The sequence below is a fragment of the Poecilia reticulata genome, chromosome 14 (genome assembly GCF_904066995.2).
Source record: "Poecilia reticulata chromosome 14, P_reticulata-male-v2, whole genome shotgun sequence".
In the NCBI taxonomy this organism is placed as follows: Eukaryota; Metazoa; Chordata; class Actinopteri; order Cyprinodontiformes; family Poeciliidae; genus Poecilia; species Poecilia reticulata.
In genome coordinates this window covers 19,568,733-19,594,976 of record NC_088843.1, presented here as the reverse complement: position 1 = coordinate 19,594,976, position 26,244 = coordinate 19,568,733, and the positions used below count along the sequence as shown (strand labels likewise).

Sequence of the window (26,244 nt, the reverse complement as noted above, 5' to 3'; positions counted from 1 at the left end):
TAGTCTTTCTCGAAGACTAGAGTTACTTTTGTTTCACATATTGCACAAAAAAAGGAGCGGATCAGCTTGAGGAAATTTTGGCAGAGGACATGAAAAGTGGGGGGGGGGAAGGCAGAATTCTTCCTCTCCACCAATAAACTCTTCCTAATATTTTTGTAAAAAATACTTTGAATCAAAGAAACAATCAGTTTATAGTTACACTGTCCCTATTTGAAGAATTTTACAGGATCTAAAGTATGAGTGGAGGAAGTTCCTCTGCCAGCAAGTGTTCCTTTGTTATGTAATCAGTGTCTTTGTATCGCTGATTTGCAATAATTTTAGAATTTTATACACATTTTTACTTTAGTTCATGCTTTTTTTATCTTTGATTGAATCAGTTAAATTAACACATTATTTCAAATAAGAAACATCCTTATCAAATTTAGAAATGCCATCCAGACGCTGTTCCCTAAAGTTTTGAGGAAGGTTTCATCAGGTCAGAACCCAAAGTTCTTTGTTGAATGAAATAATAATAAAAACTCTGTCAATTTATCAATCAAACTTTATTCATGTAGCAATTTTTGTACTGTGTCAGGTGCAACACAAAGTCTGTGGACCTGTTTCCACAGAAGTTATAAACAGGTCAGCACCTTAAATTGCTAGAGACTTGCACAATAAAATGATCAAAATGACCAAATCAACTAAACGAATGCAACAATAATTATTTTGAAAATAAAATGAAGAGTTAAAAGTGACAGAATTCAACCAAAAATAGTAATTTTAATAAGAAAATATTCTAGACATGCATATATGTTTAAAATGGGAAAAAATAAATGTATTTTTAAACTTATAAAAATAATAAAGTTGAAACTGTACATGGCACACATACAAAAAATAGGAATCTGAAATATTAACAGCATGCTTAATCAATCAATCAATCAGTCAGTCAATCAAGTTTATTTGTACAGCACATTTCAGCAACAAGGCAGTTCAAAGAGATCAAAGTTTGGGATTCTTTACAACGTTCACGGTTTATTTATTTATTTTTGCTTTATGTAGGTTTCTTTATGTAGGTATTTATTTTTGCTTTATGTAGGTTTTTGCTTTTGTGTTTTTACATTATAAAAACACAAAATTAAAAAAGTTATTAAAATAACATGCAGTCGACAATTGAGACATCAGTGATATTTTTTTTATTAGATTTATTTGATAGGCACAGACACACAATAACGTAGATAAACTGCATAAAACAGAAGTCCAATGCTTGCATCATAGTGCTTATAGCGTGAGCTAATTTGCAGAACTTGACTCTAGTGACAAATGACAGTACATGAATATTAATAACTTGAACTTTCAACTTAAACTCCCAGCTCCCCCCCCCCCAAAAAAAAGCAAAACAGATTTTTGGAAAGTTTTACTGTGAAAAATGTGTCATTGTATTCCTACACTCTACATAGCAGGTGGAATTGCCATCCCTGTTAATTAATTATTTCAAACTCAACATTGCCAGTAATGGACAGAAATTTCTTTCAAGCAGTGAACCTGTCAAACTGTGACATAAAATACAATGTGGTTGAAAATTTGGGTGCACAGATCTTTGTGCTGATGCACCTATGAAAAAAAGTTAGGCGTGCCATTGCAACCGGTGTAAAAAGTTGGTCTGGAGCCCAGGAATCTGAGCCTCACATTTTGTGATTTAAAACACTGTTGCCTTAATAAGAGGATTGTTATTTTCAATGTTTCCACATCGTGACTGTATTTAATTTGCTACAGGAAATATTTCCGAACAGCCACATTTTTGTCCTTCTTGATAATGAGTCAGGAGTTTCGGAAACCCAAAAATATAGCTTTTTTTCCAGGACGGCGCCACTAGCAGGGAGGTGAACACACACAGACCCCTTATTAGTCATTCATATTGTTAACACTGTTTCTCTGTAAAAGAAAATGAGAAAGTCATGGAAAATCTTTGGGACTTATAGGAACTGTAGAGGTTAAAAGTGCAGATCTTTGGAAATATTTTTTTTTTACATTGTCACATTAAAAGTACTTCATGATCCTAAAATAGCCATTGGTTCACCAACAGGCTTTGCTGTACAGAATTTTAAGAAGAGTCCTAATTAATGCGTTTTGTATTTAATTGTTGAAATGATTCCTGAAATAACTCCACTTGATTTTTTTACATTTTTCTTGCCGCAACAGTAATGATCAAATCAAGGTAATTAGACTGTAGAAATTGGCATTATAATAAAGACTTAATGATGGCAGTAACTCTAAATCATTGTCATGATTCGCTGAAAGAGATGGAGGAAACAATACCAGGGTCTAATCAAACATTCATTTTAATTAAAACATTAAATGTTGCTGGTAAAATCATGGTTTTGAATATTTATCATATTTTTATTAATATTTTTATTTTTAACTCCTCGTGTATTTGATTTTTCAGTTTTATGCACAACTGTATATAACAAGAGTTCTCTGGAAAACAATGTTTACTAAATGATTTTATTATTGTACTGCTGAAAATAATCTTTTTTTTTAATCATTCTTCAACTTAAGATTACGAAGAGCTTTGTGTATGTAAAATCTTCACTTTACAGGCTTTATTTTTATTCCTCACAACCAGCGGTGATGGATCCTCTCTCATCCATCACTAGCTCGTGTCAGTGGGTGTTAATCCACCTACAAAGCATATATCATCTACGTATATCATCTGCTAACATCCTTTTGTGACAGGAACTGTCGGGTATTTTAGTAATAATTCCTCGAGTAATTGGACAAGCATGTGCTTTTTTTCAACCCATGCCACCTCCTGTTTCTCCTTCAAAGCTGTGCCTGCTCATATTTATGTGTACTGTACAAACCCAGACTACTGTTTACAGTTACCATGGAAACCCTCCAGCAGCTTTTAGCTTGCTCTGTTGGGAACATTGTTTTGGATTTTGCTACACTTTCTTTAGGTACATGATAAAATTAGAACTTAGAACACATACCGTGTTCTGTTGGTTTCTAATAACTGTGTTAAAGTTTAAATAAGAGACAGCAAATTAATGAATGAAGTGTGATATTTATATTAGAGAGAATAACTCAGTTTGTTCTATGTGCAACAGCATGCTTGTTGATAATCCTAAATGCTTTATCTGTGTTTTTTATGAAGTCCTGGACATTTACTATTTTTTTTTATTATCCAAAATGGCCCTAGTATTTTTTTCTCACATATGACTCGATCCATATGACATTTTATGTTTCTGTAAAATATTATTTCTTACCGTTTTATCTGTTTTCATAGCTTTCTATCGTACCAAGCCAGGTGCATTTAGAATAGAGCGAAGTTAATGCTCGACATCCAGTTATCTTAAGGCTTTCTTGCACCATCTCAAGTTCATCTTAAAATAATGCGGGACGCTTCTGACAGTAAAAATAAATCATAAATGAGTGTTGGACCAGATCGCTTTGCTGCGACTGTGTCTGTCATATTTGAAATGTCAGAGAGCTATGATGTTACTTTGATAGGGGACAAGATGTAACGCTCAGGAATGCTTACTATCTTCACATATGGTGCATTTATCTTCCCCATTAATGTGCCATATATGAAACAAGCCTAATGAAGTTTTGATGAGCAGTAAGATGATAGGATCAACTCTGGTGGCCTACTGAATCAAACAGAAGTATATAATTAACTAAAACTATTGATCTACATGGTGCATTTTCCTGCTTTAATTTCTACCAAACCCAAATGCAAAAACAAAAGTTCCCCGGTTTGGCTTGGCTGAACATTTACTGTGTTGCCTAGCAACTGCTTGGAGCAAAGATATTATTTGGCATATAAGCCCTAGAAAAATGTCCAATTGTAAACAAGCAGGATCCGGTGCGTAAAGCTGTGAACTTTATACAGGTCACTGCTTTCTGTCATTGTGCTTGTGGTAAATTGGTTGTTGTTGCTGTTGGTTGGGGTGAGATTTACCTCGCGTATCTGATCCTTTCGTCAATCTATCGACCGTGGTACCAACTAATAAAAGAAATCTGCATAGTGTCAACGTTTTTCTGCTGCTTTTCTTTTTTATTTAACAACAAGCGTATGTAAGAACTAGTGCCTAACGCGTTAACGCATGTGATTAATATGAAAATTTGAACGCGCTAATTATTACGTAATGTAGATTAATTGAGCTTCCTTTTTTGACCTAAAAGTCTCTCTCCTGTGGAAGGTTGCCTGGTTCATAGTGGTGGGTTATGGGCTCGACACACAGGGAGCGGCGAACCACAGCGAAAGGTGAAATTTTTCCACGACAGCAGACAGCAACAAAAGTTGAACATTTTTCAGCTTTCTTGTGTTGCATTGCTACCTTGCGTGTGCACGTCTACGTGCACAAACCTAAAATTTCACATGCACGAATTACACCGGTCACTTGGATGGATGAGGACAAGAGACTGTGGCCTCATTACAACAAAATTATTTCCTTTAAACTTTTCAAAATGTAAAAAACTGAGAATCTTCAGACATGTTTGGGTTGAGACAATAAAACATTTTCATAAACGTTTCTTGAAAACCTGTGTACAGTGATGGTTTTTGTTATGGGCTACATGGGCACCTGCCCAGGGTAACATCAGAAAGGTGTTGGAGCATCAAGAACTAGGAAAGAGCTACATCTTATCTGTCAGGTGTCCCCAGAACAATTTTCTACTACTTGCATGCATGTGTAGTGGAGTAAGTTTTTCTTAGTTGCTCTTGAGTACTGGGAGAATACATGACCTAATTTCTACTATAAGAAAGGCAGCAACAACAACAAAAAAAGCTAGATAATTGATTGCTTTTTAATTGGTTGGCAGGAGGAGGCGCTTCCTGCAAGAACCGTATCTACTTGCATTTTTTTTTAAGCTTACAAAGTTAGGCATAGTGATTAATCGCAACACTAGAATGTGATTAAGCTGATTAAATTTCTTCATCAATAGACAGCACTTGTAAGAAGCTGACTTTAGCATTTGAAACCAAACTGTTGCAATGTTTGTGTGATTGTATTTGCACTATAGATGTGGTCATTAGCTTTGTTTCAACTGAACAGTCACCGGTAACAACAAAAAGAGTAGCCAACATTCAGTCGAGCAGATCATCTGGCCATATGGTGTGAGGACAATCCCTTCAGGGCTGCTTAGTGCTAAATGTATTGAAACCGAGTCGCAATTGATAGCATTGTGGTTGGCTCACATGCTTTGGCAGAAAGCACTTCAATGTGATTGATCAAAATGGCCCTGGCATGGACTGGACTATACAACTCTGCGACTGTTTCCACCAAACCTTTCTCATCAGGCTTTGGAAGCGTAGTTATTACTTCAAGAAAAATGGGACTTTTTCTGTTGTGACCAATCACGAGAAGTGGTCAAAGCGTCCATGCCTTTTAGACTTTGCTGTGACTCATATCCAGAGTGGAGGCTCAGCACACACAGAGCTGCTGCCACATGTGTGTGAGGGCATACTCTGGGTAAGTGAGTGCCTTAGATATTTGTCAGAATGCCAGACATAGGCGACGAGTTTGCAACACTGTGGTGGGTTCCTGTCTGAGCTCCATTAGTGGTTGCCTTACAGTAGGACGTCCTAAGTTTCTGCATCCACAGAGCAGCGGAACAGGGGTGTAATTTGGTGAGATTTCACTCTAGATTGTTTGTTTTACGATCTGAATTACACTAATAGCGTGGCTAGAATCTCAAAGCGGATCACAAGCTTTAGGAATAACTAACTACATGAATTAGGGTACGTGAGGGACAGCAGAAAAAGAAGAAATTATTCAGTTGTAGAGGATGTGACTGTGGATATTCCACACCCTATCTCTTCTAAGGGATTTCCTGGATTTTTTTGCATGTAGTAATTGAACTAAATTGTCAGTTTGTCAACATTAAACCTCATATAACGTGCAACAGGAGAGTTACTCCCAAAATGACCACGTTATCTCCTGTGCCATTTCCTTTTCTGCTTTACATCTAAAGTCAGATTAAAATAACTCTTTTAGGGCTATAAACTGCAACTTTAAGCCTACCTCTGCCTTGCTCATTATTACACAAGATTTCACAGTCTAAAGCTGTTCTCATTTACTAAAACATACAGCAGAAAATTACAAAAATACAAACAATATAAGTTTTAGAGTTGTATTGAATTTGTTTAAATCACCAACTTGTAGCAGCAATACATAATTTGTAGGCGTGTTCTTGTTGAAACACGAGCGTAAAAAGATTTCTCCATCCGTGTGCCGGAATCTTTTCTTCCTCCATGTTGTTGAGTTAAAACTTGAAGCTGGAAAACAACTTTGAAGGACGTTGGTGGAGCCATCTTCCCAGAAAACACAAACATTTTATCGCGCTCTCTTAAAGCTTCAGCCATTTCTTCAATAGCGCCAGACCCCTGAAAACAAAACCATTTCTCATATTTGTTCTGCTAACCCTTAAAAGCTCTGAGCACAGATATGTGCTTCCTAAAATATTCAACATACAAAACCAAAGAGGCACAAATAATTTATTGAGAATTTTTAAAAGAAAAACAACAACAGGAGGAGAACAAAAGCCATTTAGCTGTTAGGGATAAAACAGAACAGGTGAACTCAAAGAAACCACTACACTCATAGTACTCTAGTAAAGTTTATTCTAGCTTGCTCTGGCAGAACAATGATTGCTGGGTTTCATCAGAGAATCTGCCTCTCCTTGTATTAAAATGTAACAAATCTCCTGTTTTTTCTCCCAGCCAGCACCGCCCACTACTCCTACTGCCCTTCCTTAAAACAGACTCTTTCATGCAGAACTGATCAACTGTACAGTTTTATCTCAAATCATCAACACTCGAGATCTGTGGGCAGCTTCCTTTGGGGCGATTGTTAGCGCGTTAATGCCGTTCAGCGAGAACAGCTCAGTTGTTCAGAGAGAGGAGACGACTGCAGAGCTGTTGTGACGTACTGGTTTCTAACCTAAGGCAGAACAACAGCCTGTAAGGCTGGGACTAAACTGCTGCTGCCTGCCTGTTACACTGTTTCTCTACAGATACAGAGCTGGTTGCGTTTAAGCAGATTGAGCCTGGCTCCTTGCCAGTTGCAGTCATGCTTTATCAGGGCAGGGCCTGCTCTGCGCAGTTCACTTGGTGAGCTCGATACCACCGAGCTGAGAAAAATAAACGCTATCTATTATCTGTATCAATGAGTAAAGTAGCTCTGTTTTATTAGCTTCAGCTTTCAACCTGTCTGTCATGATGAGTTTTTAAATGTTGGCAGCTTTGTTTGTTTTGCCCGAAATTGCACATACGCAATATGAAATTGACTACTTGCCTGCTCACACATCGTACCAAAAACAATTTTCTTTTTGTCCATATGCAACACTTATCCAACATCTTTATGGCAGTCTGTATGGTCCAATTCCGATCTCCCTCACCAAAAAAATAAATAAATAAAAAAATCTGATTCATGCCACTTTCATATGTTGTACCAAATCAGATGCCTATCTGATGGTTTTAACCCTTTCATGCATGAATTATGATCCTTTCTATCAGGATTTTTTTCCAAATGTTTTTGATTTTCTTAAGGCATAAAAGAAAGTAGTTTTTTGTTGTTTTTTTAGGTGATCAAATGTAATTTTCTCCAAATACAAAGTTGTTATTTGAAAAATACATCAGTAGTATTGTGTTTTTATGGGTTATTTGATGTCACAATATTTTTTTTACCTGCAAGAGTCATCTACAGTAGAAGGAGGGACCGGGTCGGTTGGTGTGCTATTTTGTCTGTCGGCCATATTGGATATAACAAAAATAATTTCTTGCTTGCAGCTGATGGCCAGTAGTTGATAGTGTATTTTATGATGCATTAGTGTCCACTTCAGTGGTCTGTGTGCATTTAAAACATAAAAATTCACAAGAAGCACAAGAAAATGGCTTTTAGACAGCTGTCCACTGTAGTGACCACTATGCATGAAAGGGCTAAACGTGATGAAGTCTGAACGGTTATGTCGCATTTAGTCCAACTTTTACGTCATTGACGTGACACATGCGTCATAATTTGGTAGGTGTGGTAAATCCAGACATGGACAATGGCTGAAAATTATATGAAATTAAGAACAAAGTTTGTCTGTGAAGTGCATCACACCACAATCCCACCACTAGCTCTGACTACGCATCCAAACAAAATTCTCCAAAGAAGCTGCAGTCAGTGCTCCACAAAAGCCCATTTCTATTAGTTGTGCTTTATTTTTATTAACTTCCTTCATATTGTTATGATTTCTTTTGTTATACTGTCCACTCTAAATAAATCTTTCCATCCATTCTTACTTCTATAGAGCACTTCTCTGTGACGTCTACATTCTCAGTACATGCCACATCGAACGTCACTTTGGAGTCATAAACTGTTCACGTAAAAGTCTGATTGTGATTGCATAATTCAGTGTCATTAATAATTATGCAACAAAACAGGTTTAATTTTAGCAAAAAAAGAAATTTAATTGAGCATCAAGAGCCGTGTTTGAACCGTTGCTCTAGCGTATATACATTGAGATTACTGCTTTCAGTTAGTAACTCTTCCCTCGCTACTTGCGAAGACAATTTAGAATGTAAACTTAAAAATCATCTTAGTAAAATCCTGTTTTACAGTATTTACTACTTCACACATGTATGCAGCATGATGTCCCCTCTGCTCCTGATGTAAACAACTCATCGCCGCTCATGGCAGAAAGACGAGAAAGTACCATTTGTGATGCTGTTTTGGTGACTTTTTTTTTAAAGTTTTTTTTTTAACCTAAATTCAGAACTGGGCAGAATCATCAAGATAAGCCTTTATGAGAGTAAGTCTCTGCTAAATTATTTTTGAGGTTTCAGCGTTAAAATCAGGTAAATTTTTTACAAATTACTTTGAAAAACTAGCTAGTGGCATGTAAAATAGCTGCAGCTTAGTTGGACAAACAGCAGGTAAAAAAATATATATATATATTTTTTCACCATGAAAACAGCAGTCTGTATATCAACCTATGCGTGCTGCTGCAGCTCTATAACTCCTGCCCAGCTTTGTCTCCTCCGTCACTGCAACGCACAATAGAATAGCTGATATAGAAGCACAGCTAGCAGCGTGGACGAGTGGATTATTCTGCTGTCAAGTCCCCTTTTCTGGAATTTCCCATGAAAACCAACAAGCAGTTCCTCTCCAAGTAGGTGATGCGTGTGCGGCTCCAGCGGGTGTGGGAGCAGGAGGAAGCGCAGATAGTTTCCCTGGCCACCTGTTGCTCCTGCGACATTCTCTCCCATGCAGCCTGAGCAAACTATTTGAGTCCAGAGGATGCCATTGTACACACTTGTTGTCTGAGTGGGCTGCTTGTTGGGAAATTCTTGCTCAGTTTGCGCACTTTGATGTCCCAATATTGTTTCGCAAGACACATCGCGTTCTGGGCCCTGAAATGATTAGGAGTCTTTCCCTCTGTCTGCCGCTGAGTGGAATGTATCAGACTGGAGAATGCAGCTCATGAGAACAGACTCCACCCTTTTAATTAGAAGCTCTTTTGCAACATTTTTTCATTTTCATGTTGATTTAGTTCTTCAGCGAAGACACTAAATTCCAATTGTTGTTGAGTATGTCATTCCAAAGTTAGGTGTTATAAGGAAAAAAAAATGATTTTGTTCTTTTTAACCCATCAAACAAGGGAGAAAGATGCCAGCCCCCCTCCTTGACCCTGAACCAGATTAAGTGGGAGTAGAAAACAGATGGATGGCATATATTTAGCAATCCATAGCTCGATGACTAATGCCATCTGACCCTCTCCTCCTATCCAGTAAGTTAGAAAAATAAGATTCTGGGACCATTTTATCTAAAGCAGCATAGAAAACGGTAACACTAAAAGCACACAAAGCAGGAAACTTTGGGAGAAAATGGACAGTTTTTAAAGCAGGGGTGGGCAATCCTGGTCCAACACACTTGAATCCAACAGCTGAATCACCTCCCAAGTGCAGTCAAGTTCTCCAGAGTCCTCCTTCTTCTTCTTCTTGTCGGTTTTATGGCGGTTGGCAAGAAACTATTAGTAGCATTACCGCGACTTACAGGTATGGAGTGTGGTTCGTGATGGTTTAAATATTTATCCTCATCTATATATATATATATATATATATATATATATATATATATATATATATATATATATATATATAGCAAGAGTATATATTGGGCCTCTGTCGCTTAATGCTCAGTTCCACCAGGTGTTTGCTAATTGCTGCTAGCTAGTCTCAAGGAGCTCAGAGAAGGAGTCACAGCAGAGGGCTGCTGTGCAGCTGAAGTCATGGGAGTTTCAAGGATTTCTAATAGAGCATAAATGAATCTAGGCAACACTCCAAGTACGTTTTTGATGAGATAATAACATTACCACATAATGTAAAGCTCAAAAAGTGAATTTTACATAAAAACACCCCTTCAAAAAACCCAAACCACATTTTGTTATGAAACCACCCAGCTTGAGGAATTTACTTTCAAAAGACATACCTATTTAGCAGAAAGTTGCCGAATATTATCATCAACTTTGAGCATTAGGCTCAAAGACAGTGATACAGCAAGCAGACTGAAAGTAGAATGGTTGCCAAATTACACGTTGATTGATTTTCCCTGCAATGATCATGTCACTGCGAGCTGCTCAGCACCCTTATCAGGGTCATGGACCATTTCTAATTTAAATATGTCTAAAAACAGAAATAAAATAGATTTGACCAAACAAAAAGCAAACATAACTTCCCAAAATTAAAGCTTATCTGCTTGTGTCATTCAGAGACTGCTTCAAGCTCAGTTTTGTTGTGTGTGCGTGTGTGTCTATGTGTATTCTTTAGCTACATTATCCATCTTTGCATTAAAAGTTAATATTTAGAATGACGCTATAAGCTGATTAGGTACAACATGCTCTTCAGTGTAGCTAACATGTTGGAACATGGCAGCTAACAGCCTCTCTCTCTGCTAATGCTGCAAAAGAAAAGCATATAGTCTGAGCGCTAACTGGAGGCCTCTAAAGCGGGAGGAACATGTCAGAAATGTAAATGTGATTCACATTTAAATTTGAGATCTTAAGCATTGTTGTTGTCGGGGTCAATTCAGAAAACTATTTCAAAATTTATCAGGAGGGGTTTCATTGTTTTTATACGGGAATAATAAAAATCTGTGGACATTATGTAAACCCAGTTCCCTCAGTCACACCTACCCAGTGGTCACATGTCAAGTCAAGACCCTTATACTCTTTTTTATTATTATTCCTTATTTGTGCTAATTTAGGGAAGAAGAAAAAGGAAAGAAAGAAAAAACTAAACTGCTTCAGTTACACCCGGGCCAGCTGCTTTAGCACATTTGACTCTTTACTTTATGATAGCTATTAAGTTTACATTCTTTCTGTCTAAAAGGCTGTAGGCTCCCCAACTTCGTCTTGTGCTGGAATCATAAACCACTATCACACTTTTCAGATCTTTAAATAATGTCCTGAGATTGTTATTTGGTCTGTTGGTCTGACAGGCTGATAGGGAAACTTGCAGTGCTCTGTATTTAAATACCATAAGTGCTGATTCTGCTGGTGATCTGGAGGCTGGATTTAATAGCTGAACAAAAAAAATGCCAAAATGAGCCTTCTTCTGAACTAGGGTGTAGATCTGATTCATGTTTATTGATGCAGAAATATTTCAAATGTAAATTTGCAACCCTTATTAACCTTACATTTAGTGTCTGACTGCAGTGCTTTTCAAAAAGGCTCCTCTGCACAACGTGGCTTTTGTTCCTACGTGAAAACAAAGGCCGGGCAATAGCCGGAGCTGTGTGTTGCGTTTGTTGCAACAGTAGACTTTAGGAAGACTGTGTTTTTTTGTTCAGACGTTGTTTCAGGATTGATAGCATCTTGATGACTGAGCTGAACTCTACTGGGAGGCCTTGTAATAAAGCCTTCATAAGCCTATTGCTGCTACCATCTCACACATTTTGCCTCTGTATGCCAAAAACAACGTTGGAATGTTGCAGACTGATCTAATTCCCCTTTATTAACAATAAAGTAGAATTAGGTGATTCGGTTAAGCATCGTAGTTATTTATTTAAAAGACAGCTGGAGTTCTACGTAGAGCCTAGACGGCCACGCTTACCTTTTCAGTCAAATTCTTTTTCGATTTTTTTTTTTTTCTTTTAACCAAGAGTGAGTTTTCAGGATGTGACGCAGATTAAACCTTTTGGACCTGCTAAGTCATCATGTGTCTGCTGTGTGCTGTTCGCTTATTGTTCTGTTGTCAGTGGAGCTTTAGCCAGTCGTGGTCGGATACACTCCCCATCCACAGCCTCAACAATGCAGGCTTATCCGGCAGCGGCAGAGTGGGTCAGCTCTCCCTCATCTCTCCATCACTGCGTTGGCCAAATAGGGCATTATTAGGAAAGGGGACTGCTGGTTGGTCATAAAACGACCCGGGTTATTATCCCAGCAGTCAGATTAGCCTGCTATGTCCATATGTGAATGTTTCCAGGTCTTCACGTGTTGTTATGGAACAGCTTCTTGACAGCTTTAAGAAAAAAAGTATTATTTTTTTGTCTGTTTTTATTGGACCACTGTGGTGTTAGTATAACTAATTAATTTAATTTATTTAAAGTAACTAGAGCTGAAACAATTAATTGGATTAGTCAGAATGAATAGATTACAAAATATTTGTCAATTAATTTAGCAACCGATTAGTTGTCGTTAACTGGAAGTAATAGACTCGAAAAAAGGCCGTTTTCTGAAAGAACAAAGTGAGAGTGGTAATTAAGCCAAAACTGCCCCAACAGATTAGCCCTAAACTGTATTGACGTTAAGTCAAGCTACAAATGAAGCGAACATTAAAGGAATGTTATATTGTTGCATTTTATGCAAGAAAATGTTTTGTCGTTTAAAAAAGGAGCTGAATTATTTGTTTATTAGCATTTTCTTATTCATTTCTAATATTGTGTAAAAGTGGTTAAATGTAAAATCTGCAGAGTGTGGCAATTTCTTACCCTGTTAATCGTCAAATGAATCGATAGAATAATCAATACTGAAATAGTTGTTAGTTGTGGCACTAAAAGTAGCATTTATTTGGTGATTACTTGGAAATGTTGGAATTATAAACATTTTTCAGTATTGTAGTAATGCAATTGTACTTGCATGTGTTTGTTGTAAAAAAAAAAAAAAAAGAAACAGAAAAAAGGTTGTGTGGAGATCCATCCATCCATTTTCTTTACACCCTTGTCCCTTAGTGGGGTCGGGAGGGTTGCTGGTGCCTATCTCCAGCTAACGTTCCAGGCGAGAGGCAGGGTCACTCTGGACAGGTCGCCAGTCTGTCGCAGGGCAACACAGAGACACACAGGACAAACAACCATGCACGCACACACACACACACACACCTAGGGGCAATTTAGACAGACCAGTTAACCTGACATGTTTTTGGACTGAGGGAGGAAACCGGAGTACCCGGAGAAAATCCACGCATGCACAGATGCAAACTCCATGCAGAAAGACCGGGAATCAAACCCAGAACCTTCTTGCTGCAAGGCAACAGCTCTACCAACTGCGCCACTGTGTGGAGATTGCATTCCTAATTAGGATTAAGGAAAAGGGTTAGGCAGCCTTGGCTAGAATGTAAGGCATTTGCAGTGACTGTCTCTGGTGCCATCTGTGCAAAGTATGGTGAGGAGCTAATTCTGGCTCAGAGTGTGGCCTGATTCAACAAAGATTTTGTGGTCGCAGTTTCTCTTCAAACATGGGATTTTGACTCTGGCTGCAGACTAAAACCTGTTGCAGAGAGAAGAATTAGCCCCCCTCATCACCCCCTGCACCTCTTCTCTTAGATGTCCTTTAAGCTGACGCCATAGAGCTGCCCAATTCATTTGGACATGGAACATGTGCAGCATGTCAGATTGTTCGCATAACAGAGACGCTGCGCCAGAAGAAGCACGCTCACTATCTACCCTCAGTGCTTCGATGTGCTGTGACAAGCCGTCCGTACTGTCTCCCTCAAGAGGCTGACCTAGGCTTGAGCAAAGGAGCTGTCAATTAGTTCATCATAAACAATGGTCATAAACAATGGTCAGGTTTTTTTCTGTTGTGTGTGAGTGTGTACGTGTGTGTGTGCGTGTGCGTGTGTGTGCGTGTGTGTGTGTGTGTGTGAGTGAGAGAGAAAGAAGGAAGAGCCACTGATGTTTCCACCTACCTGGGAGGGATCCCAACTCAAAGGTTGCAGATCTTTCTGTTACAAACACTAAATAGTGTCTGACCACTCATCTGTTATCACTATTTTTTTAAACAAATCATAATTACATAAATGCTACTCTCAACATTTCACTTTATATAGTACAGTTACCTTTTACAGATGATTTTGCTTCTGAATCAGAACCTTATTCGAGTTGGTTGTAACGCCATACTTGGGATGCACCAATATGAACATCCAACATCGCTGTTATGACCGATATACCCTATTACTTCCCAACTTGAGTCTGGGCTGTTTGGTTTTGTTGGGCCAATACCAAAAAAAAAAAAAAAACCAGTCGTACACTTTTATAAACATTTTATTTTCATCGATATAAGGCCATCTCGCACATACAACAGTGCAAGTGAACAAAAGGTTCAGATATATTGTTAGTTATTAAATATATCAGGTATCGCTCACTTGATAAAATAGTCTAAACAGCAAAAAAAAATCCCAATCATTTGATCAGTTTTAGTTGACATTATAAAATAGAGTACATCATTATCATGATAAATCACCACTATCACATTATTACTCTGTAAATATTTGGAGCAGCTCTTTTGATGAGCTCCACTGGCTTTTTGCAGCTATATGCCAAATAATAGGGTGACTGACTGGTCAAAGCAACATCCAGCTGTTTATCTGTTTATCTATCCTTTCATTGATTTTCTATGGGCGCATTCAAAAGAAAATCTGGATTGCGTTGCTAATTATTCGTGTTCATAAAGGAAGAGCCGGGTGGGGGGTGTGGGTTTCATAGTGTTTCCGAGGAGGCTGAATTACAGCGCATTGCAAATATAACCCAGCGGCGGATCATGTTTTCCATGAAGATCTCACGCCTGGATTTCTGTCGTTACATTTAGGGCTCCGCCGTTTTTTTAATTTTTTTTTTTTTTTTAATATCTTTGCGCTTGATGCTTATTGTTTCCAAAGTTACAGTACACTGTCGCCTTTGTTCTGTTTAATTAAGCCGTGATTCGCCCCAACGGCCTGAAAACTGTGTCAGAAAACAAAGGTCCGCATTGGCATGCTGGGCCGCTGAGGGCATGCGAAGAGGCAGTTTGACACCAAATAACCGGACTATTTTTATGCAGGCCCAAGATGTTTCACATGATTTAATGAATGTCGAATGTTATTGAAGAAAATCCATGGTTTTGTGGTTGCTCATGAGTTAAAATCACTGCGACATGTTGAGGGATCAAATGAAGGATTAAGTGCTTGTTTTTTACCTTAAAGCATCAGTTTAATTTGTATGTCAAAACCCTTTATTTATTTATTTATTTAATTTTTTTGACACAAGTCCTGAATTATTAGATCTATTAGAAAAAAAATGTGATCTTTAGCTCTTGATAATGCTTAACACTTTGTGTATATATTTTTTTATTTTCGTTATTTTTTTTATATCAGCATGTTCCATTGGCAGCTAATTACTACCTTTGGATTCCACTCATTTCAAGCAAGTGAAACGTTAAAGCAATCAGTGGCGGCGGCTGCGTGTAAGGTGAAAGAGTGAAAGTTTGTCTTCCTCCTCTGTGGTCCGGTCCTGTGAGCTAGTCATACTGAGCTCGGGGTTAAAGCGAGAGCGGGCCAGATGTAGATGCTAACGCTGACACAATGTGACAGGTTCCCAGGCATTCAATGACACCATCAGCCCCACCGCAAAGCCCCCACCTCCTCCACCCTCTCGTCGGCTCGGTCCACGTCTTTGACCCTGCCGGATCGGAGGCCTCACCGGCGGTGAGGCTCGTGGGTCACGCCGGACTCATCGGGCTCACAGATAACGGCCTGCAGCAGCTGCATATTCAAACATGGAATAAATGAATACACAAAGAGCTCTTGCAGGCAGAGCAAACTGTGTTTGAGTACACCTGGATAAGATACCAGAGCATTTGAATAAACCCCTGATACCGGGATCCAGTTCAGAGACAGAATGAGTTTATCCAGTTATTGTGGGATGTTGGGGACATCACGGTCTGTTCGGGTTTACAGGCATTCTCTTTCTATTTCTGTCATTTTATATTATATTATATAAGCCTTTGAAATTGTTTTGTTTGGAAAAATATTGCTTTGTAATTTTGCTGCTAGTGTGACCATTTTCTCTGAGATCTTAAGTTTCATTATTACCTTTAATTTGATTGAATATAAAATAATAAGGCAAAATCTATTCTGAGTAAATAGAAAACATACATTAAAGTGATTTATTGAGGACATGCAAACAAGGACAGGCTACAACTTTGTAAAATATTGAGTTTTTAATCTGTGTTACTAATTAGAAAAGTAGACAGTACCATATAATTTTTTTTGTGCCAATATATTCTTTGGCTGATGAACTCTAAAATATAACAATATTATAATATTATAATACAGTTTTTCACCCCTTCACACTGCTCTATTTTCTTGGTCTTCTTTCTTTAAGTGTTCTGCAAACTTTTCTAGAGAGTCGATGTGTTCTTAAAAATATTCAGTAATAATTTAAATGAAACCTCTGCACTCAGAGTTTTAAATAGCCTCCTTTTCGTTTTCGAAATAGATGACTTTGCTGTTTTTAAGTGCAGCCTTTGGCAAGGAACTATAGGATCATTATTAACACGACTTTCGCAGATTCTGTTGAAAAGTTTTGACTGCACTATTAAATCATCTCAAACGGACAAATCAGTTTGTCTAAACAAGTTTTTTTTTGTACTTAATGATCATTTTCTGCACTTTGACCAGGTTGATGAAAGTCCTACTGATGTTAGCCCTAAAGCCAGATTAGTTAGCTTTGTAACTAATAATCTGCCAGGGACACGGCTCCTACACACAGCTGCCAATCGTTTCAGTGATCGATTTGTTAACGTTGTAATGTTTCACCTTAATGAGGTGCCAGAGAAAGTCAAATTTTGCTCCCAACAAGTATTGTTTACATTTACCAAAAGTTATCTGTTTTAAAAGTCTTGGTGTGGAAACAGAAGGAGAATCATTCTTCATTGTTTTCAGACAGGATAAGTACATGTGACTTGGTGGTTTAGTCTTCCACCCATGTGCATACTTGTCACACTTTTAACGACTGTCATGTAACTGACTTTAAATTGATCTCACTATTTGTGTTTAAAGTTTTTTCTTGGCTGATAAAAACATTCTTTTAAATTATTGTCATGGAAATATGAAGCATACTGATTGTATTTTCTAACACAAAGGCATAAATGACTAAATTATTATTAGCATAACAATCAATGACATTATTTTTGAAACTGCAATGTGATATGTTTCATGTAAAATCATCTAAGTAATGGTTTACATTTAGATTTTAATTTATGCGTCAATAGAGCAGTTCAGGTTTCTTTTTGGTTCTAGGAATGTTCCATCGAACACGTGGACAGCAGAACCAAACAGTTGAGTGAGAAAAACCAGACGAGGCTTCCACGAACACCGTGAAAACCAGGGTCTGGTCTGTGTCTGTCCAGCTAAATGTGTTAGGTTTGTTTTCACAACCAGGCAGAGGCCAGAGAAAAACACTGCAGTTCACCCGTCTAGTTTTACCACAAATGGACGAGAGGTTTTATTTACCGAAACTGTGACGATCAAATGCGGCCCTGTCTCAAAAAAAGAAAGGTCGCTGTTAGCTAGTCACTGTTTACAGATAATTCACATTTCATCTGTTAATCTGTCATTGTAATTTTTTTAAAACCCCCCAACATGTTGCCATGTTGCATCTTTATCATGTTTTGTTGTCATTCTGTCGTCAGATCAACAAGCAATCTTTATTAGCTGACCACATCTGCACAACATGGCAACAATTGGTAACACTTTATTTGAAGGGGTGTGCATAAGACTGACATGACACTGTCATAAACATGACATAACATCTGTCATGACGATAAAGAAGTCTTTATGAATATTTATGACAGTTGTCATGAAGTCCATTGAAAGTCCATTAAAAAGGCCAACTTTGCATTAAATTATCATAATTTACAAAATCATGCAAAGTTGGCACTTTTAATGGACTTTTAATGCAACTTTTCGAGCAACTTTGCATTAAAAGTGTCATTATTTACCAAATGACACTTCATGACAACTGTCATAAACATTCATAAAGACTTCTTTATGCTCATGACAGATGTTATGTCATGTTTATGACAGTGTCATGTCAGTCTTATGCACACCCCTTCAAATAAAGTGTTACCCAACAATTTAAGAACTACTACAAAATAATTGCATAATATTAAACTTTCCTTCACTTTCCAGGCTCATTATAATAACTTGTACTGCTATCAGTCGGTTTCTGACAGGAACTGGATTGCTGTTTGTGAGACAGATTACATTTTAATTTGTGAATGATGCCAGCGCAGCAGACATTTTAGGCAGAAGATAGAAACGGTGTGGGAGGACATGGCCCTGTCAGAGACCAATTCCTCATTTTCTGATAACCAGTAACTGTTTATATTTGGTTTGATCATTTTGATCACTGAATTGTTTGCTTCTCTTGCTGTTAGATATCTCTTAAAAAAATATTTCTTTACATTTTTCACCTCTGTAAAAGACTTTATGTTGCAATTGATTGTATAGAAAATGCGATATAAATAAAGTTCTTTTAACAAGAACTAGAACATGGGAGCATTCAACTCCCCCTTGGGCAAGCTATTGATTTCTTGATGGTTATGGAGGATTGTAAGATTTCATTGGTTTTCAAAAACTCCTTTCCTCAGATCCAGGTTAGAGATGTTCAATAATCCATGGATGTGAAAAGTGTTTGATAGTTTTGAATATGAAACAGCAGCATCAGACTTTTCTGCCCTATTTTGACCATTTATCATTGATTACTGGAATCTTTTTATAGCAGGTTGTTTCTCCTTTGTTTCTCTCTTTTTCCACATCACCAGCTTTCAGCCAATAGAAAACATATGCAACACTGATCTGATCTTGCATATGATCTCCCCACATCAGTCATTTACGTCACTGCACCTAAATGTTGGCTGTTTTGGTCGTTTATATGATTGTGAGAACTCCATGAGACGGAAGAATGGGAAGAGGGAATGCTGCTTCCTGACTTCACTGGAAGCATGTCAACCTATGCCAGTCATGCCACGACACACCTTGAATTGAGCGGCCCACTCCACCCATGTTCAGTATGTAATACATTTATATGAAGGTTTAATATAGCTGCATATTTAGAATTCACTTGAGGTTTCCTGACTCTTGGAGCGATGCGCTGCTCTGGACTCAGCTCCAGTGAGGTGGCATTTGCTTAGCAGCTGAAGGAACATCTGACACTTTTGTTTCTTACTAGTAGCCATATGCTGTTTTTAACCTCTCCGCCTGTACACGCATTCTTTTTCATCGCTTTATCTGCATTTTGTATTAGACTGTGCCAGATAGATCAGTGGCTGATCTAAACCTACAGAAACATGTTTGTTTGTGCCCATTATTGAGTATTCTTTACTCAAGCTCCAAATAATAATAATAATACTTTGAAGCATTTTACATCAAAGGATATTTATCTGCCAGCAAACAGTGCTTATCTGAAGAGGAGCCAGAGATTGTTGTTGTCACCGATTCAATATTAATGTCTATATCAGTCCCAATATTGTCTGTTATTTTTGTCAGTTTCAGTTTCTTTATCATATTTATTTTTTTACAGTTTCACTGAACAAATTCAAGTTGTGTTGTTTTTACATGACTGACCAAGCTTATGAAACTATTGGTGTTATTTAACTTGTGCAGAGTTATCAAATAAATTTGTAATTTGGTGCTTTTATGTCTGTGTGTAAAATAAGAAACATTTTAAGTTAATTCAGCATTGTTTTTCTGAACGGTGTTGGTGTCATCTGATACTAAACCTAAGATATCTGTATCGGTATCGTAAGTAAAACAAAATTTTTTAAAAAGTATCGTGCATCTATGGTTAAAATTATTTTGATCAGGCATAATTTCTTATAGTGCAATGGAGCCCCATTACAATTGGCACACTAAGAGTTAAAAACTACCTTTTCAGATGCAGCTACAAAAATTGTCACCTTTCCATGATTTAAATTGGATTTAATGAGATGTCAGTGACACACCACTGCCCCTTGCCTACCTGTTGCTGTGCACTATCAGTTTGGAAATAGTTCTGGTCTGTAAAAACTCAGACGGTAAAGCTTTGGAAACACAGACGCACCATTCATCAATCTTATTCAGATAACGCTGTTTGAAACTAGAGCTGGCAGGTCACAAGCAGCATGTGTGCAAAGCAGCTGACTGCAGAAAACCTCTCTAATTATCCAGCTAGTTATCCAATATTCTGGAAACTATTACCAGAGTTACAGAGCGTTTCAATTAATAAAATAAAATAAATGTTACAGATTGCATTATAACAGTTGTAATCTATATATCTTGTTATTTTTACTACAGTTTTTCCTGTAGTAAAAACATCCACATCAACTGCTATACGTTGATGTGGATGATTGCTTAAATGGCATACTTTGCTGAAACCGAAGTATTTTTACTTCAAACTATATTTAAGAGGTTTGTAGAGAGGCAGAGGCAGGTGGATGTGTGGGAAAGATGTGCTGGGGACGGAGGAGAGCTGCTGGATGAGCGCAGCAGTGACGAAACAACCCGGGGTCATTCCTCATGCCAGCTCAGCTCCGAAGCCTTCATCCTGTCTTCATCACCTCCCAAGCTGACTGCTTTCTTATGAACGAACCGTTCTGGGGCCCGTTTAGTCACGTCCTCCCACAGCCACGGAATCAGGTGGAAAACGTGTGTTTCACTGGTGGTCACCCTCATTATGGTGGAAATTCTGTTACTATAGAAATCTCCCTGTGTTTCTATGGGAACCGGAGCACGCGTCATGATCATGTTGCAGGAAGACGTGCATCGTCACCAGCATATTTCTGATTCTGTTTCAGTTTGCGGAACGTGTTTTTTCCTCTCTTCTATTACTGGATGTTAAACATTTATGCCCGTTGGTAGTCATACATTGAGGGAATAAAACTTGTGGTGGTTTGTGTGAGAGCATAAACATTTACACCTTGTAAAAGCAGTTCTAAGTGAAGAACATTCCCATCAGAGACTCTTAGGGATGATCATGGAAAACTCCACAGTAAGCCTAGAGTAGAAACTATGTGACACAAATCTTTGTTCAAATAAGATATTTAATAATAATAATTTTAAAAGAATGTTTTAAGCTGCTTCTAGTGGTTAGAATTAAAATAAATCACAAAGCATCACCATTCTATCATTAAGAGATCCACAACAAATAGTTCATGCTGAATGATGTTTTATCTTAAGTTTTGGAATAATAATTTTTCTTAAACAAGGCTGACTTATTGACTGTTGTGGCTGACCAAAGTCATAAAATTTTTTAAAGCTATAGTTCAGGTTCTGTCAATTTCTCTTTTGTGGACAGATGCCATTCTGCACTGAGCTTATAGAAAAATTGAGAAATCCTCAAGCTAGGCGCTGGTTTTAGTTAATATCAACAACTCAAACTGTAAATATACAGTACCTATCAATGGAAGAGACCATTGTTAAGCCTGTTGCTGTTTTCTCAGTCAGACTATGCAGTTTTACTCTGCCAGAGGCTTCTGACTGTAACAATCTGCTGACCGGGCAGATCATCTGATTTTAGATCTGCCAAGATCATTTCCAAACCTCTATGTGACCTGGAAGAGCTCAGCAACTTAGCTTTATGTTTTGTTTTGTTTTGTTTTTTAACCCACATAAGCAGTTTCTGTTTGAGATTTAAATTTCTAAAAGCAGCTAAAATGGAGGATTTCTTGTTAGAATTTGTTCAAACTCGCCCTAATGGCATCTCTCTACTTCAGATAAAAACTGAAATTCATACGTCATAGAAGAAAATTACACATTTAAGTAATAAACAATGAATAATGAAGTTTTAGAGAAAATTAATTAAAAGAAGACACTTTTTATGCTTCTAAGCCTACAATTCATGTCTCATTTATCAATGAAGCTCATATGCCTGTTTTCAAAACACACTAGTACTTTGTGTAGAAACTACTACACAAAGTACTAGTGTAGTAGTTTGTAAAATGACAAATTTTGGCTAAAACGTTTGTCATTTTAGTCAAATTCTGCACATTTGCAGCAAAGTGTTTCTTACCTATAATGCAAAATTCATTTGTTGCACTTTTTTCTTTTTTACATCCATTTGGGTTTTTATTGCCCAGAGACCTATCCTAACTTGTTTAGAAGGAAACATAATAACATCCCTTTAATAGTTGAACTAAAATATTTAGCAGAACATTTTTACGTCATTGCGGGTCATTTTTATCACTACATCTATTTAATAATACTATGCATTTGCACATGCACAAAACCTTAATTACTTAATTGGCTATAATAACTTTACCTTTATGAAGATTAAAAATAGACATAAGATGCCATAGAGGAGAAACACCAAAGAGTCCGGCTGTGCAACTGGAGAATAAAAGCCACTGATCCCAGTGGAGTCTTCCTCAGCCGTCCCAGTCTTCCTCTCTCTCCCCCACAGTGAACGGCTTTGACTCGTCACCAGCCAAGCTACTTAGTTTTCCGGTGTTGAAACAGTGAAACAAGGTGCTGAATATGAATCAGGGGTATGTAGGCCATGTTGTTCAGGTAGCAGTGGAGCATGTACCGGCTGTTCGCCTGTTCTGGCTCCAAATGTACATGCATGTTCTTACCAGTGTTACAGGAAAGAGTTGCAACACCTTCAGCAGGGTGACAACACCCTGCTGAAGTACAGCCAAAGGTATATGGTATATTATCTGTTGGACTTGACCTTGGAAACGTCCCGGTTGATGTGACAGACCAGTCAGAGAACAGGGCTTTATTTTATTGTGATGACAGTCTTTGCTGTTGAGTAAAGGATGACTGTATGTTGCACCATTGTGGAACCATCTACATTGATCAGGTTTAAATAAATAAAATAACAGATGAAATAAGAACCGTCAAAAATTATTAACAGAACAGTTTTGATGCCAGCTTTTGATCGCAGCGTAAAACTGGCCGCAGCCACTTTGATGTCTTGAGTTTCCAAAGAGGCGTGGGAATGTTCTCCACAGGCATGAAGTTTGGATGTTCCACGGGGAATATCACTGGTTGTTTAATTGAACCTTTCTATTTATGATGCCGGCGTCGTCTCGCAGCAGCAGCAGCAGCAGCAGCAACGTAGGAGACAAGTGCAGCATCCCAGGAGACGCTACCAAACAAGGAGGAGCTCATTACAGCGCGCCGGCACGGAGAACTCCTCCGCTCCGCCGGGCCTGCTGTATTATTCAGTGATGTAAAACTGAGAGAGTGGGTTATGAGGGCATTACACTAAGATTACAGAGAATAGCCTGAGCCCATCATAGAGTGGGCAAGGAAGATTAGAGAAAAAAAAAAAAACAACTTTGCAGATTTGCAGATTAACACAACTCACATCTGTAGTGAACCAAGAAAGGAAGACTGCTATGTAGGTCAGTGAGCACCTGCATGATTTAAATGCTATTGATCTGCACCGCTGTCTTGCATCGCGATCACAGTGACTGTGAACTCATCCCCGGCTCCATTAGGAGGTTGTTTAAGAACGGCAAGAATGCCAGCAGGAACTGAACTGGGCCCAGTTGGAGAAAGGTGCTTGGAAAGAGAGCGGGAAACGCCCCTCCATGTCCCATCATCAGCACTTCCTGATATTTTACTGGATTTGTTTTTGCTGAATTGAAAAACACTTGGAGGTAAATGCTGAAGGTATTTTTGCTGGATGGTTACTTTAGCAATATATATATATTTTACATCCATCAATCTGATCTTCAAACATCTATTTATGCCTTTTTTTATGTGTTTTATGAGTAGGAGGTTTAACGTCAGAGCAGAGAGTTTGGATTGACAGACACTAGAAATCCAGCTAACATATTCTGAAAAATGTTTATACAACAAAATTTTTTAGGGTATTTTACTTATAATCAGATAGATTACTTTGAAATACAGAGCAGAGGACAACGAGGCAGAACTGAATCATGAATTGGTAAATTTACAATTGACTGATGAACTACTACATTTTGGTAAATCAAATCTGTATACAATGTGTATGCAAGTTCTAGGGTAGCGTGTTACTTACTTGTGAAGATGTTCCTTCTGTGCCTTTAAATAATAACACAAGGATATATTTTTTCTAATCAAGGGAAAGAAGTATGCCAGAAGCCAGTCCTTTTGAGTGGGGGCTTAATGTGATTTCCTGGACAGCTGTTTTCAAGGCACAGCTCTCTAGCTTTTTTTATCTCCATGTCAAGCTCACTTAGGCACCTAATCTGCTTTAATACTGGCTGAATAAAGGAGGAGTGTGTGTGTGGACTGGGAGGAAACTCCAGTACTTGTGTCAGAGCAGAGGGAAAACTATTGATGGCTTTGTGTGTGAGAACATAGGTGGACAATATTTCTATCTAGAAATACAGCTGGCAGATTCAGAAAGACACTTTGCCCCAGATAGACTACAGTGTGGTGATGACAACAAAAGACTTTTACATGCCAAACATTTGTAGGTAAAGCAGAACTGATTATGGGAGATAAATCTGAACAATAAATCAGTCAGTGGCACAAGTTCACGGTAAACAAAAATGTTAATATTACAATTAGAATATTATTACATGTTAAATTTAGTTAGATGTTTGTTTTGATAATTATGTGACAATACAAAGATGCTAAATTTAGTAGCAGTTTTCAAATAGACATACTTATCAGACAGACAGACAGATCGCGATAGCTGTAGATTTAACTATTACATACACTTGGAGCCTGAGGTTGTACTTATCACAGCAACAAACATTAATTTCTTTGTCCAATAGTTCAATCTCAGTTTTTTTATTAATATTATTTGTTTGAAAAACATATCACACTATAAGGGTTTCATATCAGTCAAAATTGATAATTATTGATTTGTTTTTTTGTTTTAAATATCCAAAATACTGCCCTTTCCTCTTTTAAACACAAATTCCCCCCAGGTGTTGTACTCATTTTCTGCTTTTACTCCACGCTGCTGTTTTTGTTGTTGTTGTTTTTTTAAGCAGTTAAGAGGCACAGCGGCGAAACCTTAAACTGCTGCCGTGCATTTGCTTTTTTCCCTTAGTGAGCACCTATTTACGCTGGTGTTGTGTTGTGGCTGTGAGCACCAGCTAAGTCTAAGCTTCTATCTTGTTATGATCTTGGGTTAGAGCCTGGGCTAATCAGCTTAGGCTGTCTGCTTTAACAGGTGACCGTAGACTCTGCTGTGTGTTCAGATGCCAGTTGGCTGAGGTCACTTTATCCCTGTTTGAGTGCTTTCCTTTGAATCAGAGGGCTTAAACCTCCCACCGCTAATTAGAGGCTGACTGCACCATTTCTACTGGAGGACATTCACCGGTGGCGTCGCACACTCGTGGCCCGTCCTGTTCAGTTTCACCTCCCCGACCTGAAAGGACCACAGCTGAAAAACATATCACAATATTGTTGTTTCGTGTCAGTTAATTGTTGATTATTTTTGTGTTATCAGTGTCTAAAATACTGCCAAACTGATGACTTGACTTTTTCTGTTTTATCCACATTTTTTTCCTTTCGTTTCCATTTTTTATGTCTTGTGCGGTTCTGGATCGGCGTTCAGAGAAATTATTGAATATTCTATCAGACATGTTATATATTAACATCGTCACCTTCCTAATATAGTTCTGGCTAAGTAATCTTTTGCCAAATGTCTTCTCTATTTTTTTTTTTGTCCAAGTCATCTTTTTAGGTCATTATTTTAGGAAGGTGACAATATTGATCATGTCTATCTCTCTATATGTTACTGATTGGTCCTTCATCCATTCCTACGCCTCGTAGTTCCGGTGGTTCAGGTCCAGCGTCGCCGTGTCTTTTTGGGGCCTGAACTCTTCCAATGCTTGCCACATATCCTCGTCATGAAAGCAGCATCTTGCTGATATGAATGTTCAGCAGAAAATAGCCTGACGGAAATAGATTTTCAGTGACCCTGCATCCAAAAGCCAGGCCATCATTTTAGATCGCAGCCGATCTAAGTGTTGATGAGCGCGTTCTTCGCTTAACAGTCATGCGGAAGTGATTTCCACGAATTTGTTTGCGGACCA

The 26,244-nt window shown here is 38.0% G+C and overlaps 1 protein-coding gene across 3 annotated transcripts in view; it reads left to right on the top strand.

The window, feature by feature from the left end:
- The window catches only part of jam3b (junctional adhesion molecule 3b), a 44,886-nt gene that overhangs the window by 6,543 nt on the left and 12,099 nt on the right, over positions 1-26,244 (top strand). The window lies entirely within an intron of this gene.